Source organism: Octopus bimaculoides, chromosome 4, assembly GCF_001194135.2.
Source record: "Octopus bimaculoides isolate UCB-OBI-ISO-001 chromosome 4, ASM119413v2, whole genome shotgun sequence".
In the NCBI taxonomy this organism is placed as follows: domain Eukaryota; kingdom Metazoa; phylum Mollusca; class Cephalopoda; order Octopoda; family Octopodidae; genus Octopus; species Octopus bimaculoides.
The window spans coordinates 141,103,175-141,106,441 of record NC_068984.1 but is presented as its reverse complement, the minus strand read 5'-3'; positions in this window follow the sequence as shown (position 1 = coordinate 141,106,441).

Genomic DNA, 3,267 nt, shown 5'->3' with positions numbered 1-3,267 from the left:
ATATATATGTATATATATATGATTATAAGGAAAAGAGATTTTTTCCAATGCATAGACTTCACTGTGAAGTGTTCTAGATATTCAAACCCGAAGCATTAGAATAATGCAGATGTAAGAACCAAATTCAGGCAAATCAAGCTCACATATACATTTATATTTATTCAACCCTAGACCCGACATGCATGAATTTCTCTAAAAGTATATTCACTACATCAAACATAGTAGAAATATATAGATATATAAAAATATATAGAGTAATCAATACATTAAAAATATACTCATAAAAATATATAAATATATAGATATGTATACATTGAAAATATACTGAAAATATATTTTTCAATATATTTTTAATGTATATATATATATATATCTATATCTTTATATATTTTTAATATGTTTGATTATTAAATTCTTTTGGATCTTATACTCAATTTAAATACAAATTTATACTACCCATTTTACAAACCTGGCAGTGTATATAAACGTCCTTTCAAACCATCCGAGAATAACCCTTGACAGTGTAATTACAGGTATTTCAATAAGAATCGCTAATTTATCCGCTAATGAGGAAATATTTTAATACCCACGCTCTTGAATATAATCAGGCTCTACAATTAAATGGATTCCGAGAAAAAGTATTCTATATCCGTGACACTAAACTGAAAACCAGAATAGCAAATCTTTTCCCCGAAACTAATCCTGACCGTATAAGCACGGCCTCCATTTCAAATCAACCGAACAGACCCATAGAATTACACCATAAGTCATCCAGAATTTATAGTTATTATAAATCTCCCCTTCGTTACCGATCCAATGTAACAGCATATTCTAAGACTAGAAAACGAGAATTCCTATGGTATGCACCGCCCTTTTCTCTCCAAGTTAATTACTTTTTGAAATTCTGAAATCAAACTTTCCGCAGCATCATAAATACTACTCTATCTTTAACAAAGCATCAGTCAAATTGTCTTACTCCACCACACCAAACTTAAGATCTATAACAGCCTCTATTAATAGATGTAAAACCCAACTTCAGATTAATACACACCCAAACTCTTGTACAGCACCCCATATTAGTAAAAAAATATCAACAACACAACCAATATATATAGGAGAACAGAAAGGAAAACCTGCAATTGTCGTATACCTAATACATGCACGCTGGGAGGTTTTTGTCTGCGAAAAAATGTGGTTTATAAATGTGTAGAAACATCAGGGAAACCCCAAGCAATGACCTATATAGGCAGTACCATAGATTTTAGCCTCGGTATCGAGCTCACTTAAATTCTTTCACTAAGACAAAATCCTAATTCTCGACATTATTAGCTACACACATACATAATCTTAAACCACATAATATACAATATACACTGGCTTGGTCCATAATAAAAGAAGCTCCCCCTTATAATACAAAGATAGGCAAATGCAAATTATGCTTAAAAGAATCATTGATTATTCTCCGTCTACAAAATTCCTCAATATTAAATAAATTTTCCGACGCCATCTACTCTTGTAAACATAGGTTTTACTCAATATTTTTGAATTAGTTCTGGATAGAGTTGAGAACCAGCTTCTACACCCATTCAAATTTTTTCTGAAAAATAAAACAATTCTCCCCTCCTTTTATCCTCTGCCTATAGAGTCATCAGTAGCCTTATTTTATCATGTATTGTATCCCTTACTCCAACCACTCAAAAACACTTCCACTCCCCGTTCTTTTGCGTATAGCTCTATAAAAACACCCAGTAGGTAATTCTCATTTGAAAAACGCAGTATATGTGAGACTTTTTAGAAATTTATTTTTCCCTGATGTAAATACCTTTCATATGACTGGACAAACAGACCCCCAGAAACGGCCGTAGGATTATTAACTGGATTATTAGCACCCAAACGTTTATCTTCCAAATTCTTAACTCTTTGTACGATGTCGTTTTACAATCTGTAAGTCGACCTACATATGTATTTGTTTTTCAATATATTTTTAATGTAAGGCAGCGAGCTAGCAGAAAGGTTAGCACACCGGGCAAAATACTTAGCAGTATTTCGTCTGTCTTTACGTTTGTTTTTGATTTTGTCGACTACACAGTATAGTAGGGTCAGTTTGCCACCGCCTGTGAAAAAAACAGCACTATGACGCAATTCACTCTGCCAGATATTTGGAAACGACACTGTACTGTTTGGTATTCGCCCCGGAAGCACCAATACGAAAATTACAGAGTGTTTGGGGGCAGAGGATTCGGAAAGAATTGGATGAGTTTATTGGTGATTACACAGGTACGGCAGGTTGGAAAACCCACTCTGATCGTTATGATAAGATTGGAACTGAATTTGTTGGTGAGACTCGGGTCATGTGATGTGAATGAAAATTTGAGAATGTACTGGTAGTATTTGTGGAAAGATGGGGGAAGAGATGTGTATGATAAGAATGAGGAGATAAGTAAAAAAAAAATGAAGACAAGAAGAGAAAATGTGAGGAAGAAAGAGAGAAAAAGAGAGAGAAGTTGGAGTCCAGTATATTAAAGAAGGATTTAGCTAAGTTCTTAACGTTTAGTGAGAATAGGGGGTGTATACCATAGAAAAGAACGTTCACCGCTTTTTTGGGAGAGTATAGGGGTAGTGTTATCTATATTTTTGGTAAATGAAGGGGGTAGAATGGCACGTTATTGTTAGCTGTTTTAGCTGTTTTAGCTTTTGACCTAGTGTTATATGTTTGCGTGTGGGGGTCTGTGTTGTCTTAATGCGGGTTCTCCCCGGGTTCTAGCATAGTGTATGTGTGGTCTGTTGTGATTCTGATGGTTGGTGTATCGTTGTGATGTTATTTGAGATATATGTTGCTTGAGCCTAGTATTAGGGATGTATTTTATTTGTTCGGAGAAGCCGCTGCGTATGAATATGCATATATATGTATGTCTCCACACACACATATATATATATATATTAAACAGAATGAGATAACAAAGCCAAGGCTGTGAGTAGTTTTCAGGACATTTATAATGAAATAGTCTTACAGCTGTTTCTGGGATATTATGGATATCCCTTCATCATAGACGGTGTGAGAAAATATTTGAGTTCGAATTATTGTGGAAAGGGAGGAGATAGGGAATAAAGAGGGAAATATTAAGAGAATGAAAGTAGAAATAAAATATATAAAGATATTGTAGTTGCAGTTTCATTATTCGAAGAAAATGGTATATAGAAGTGGTAAAAAGGTTCCTGTACACGCACACACACACATACATATATATATATATATAAAACGTAACA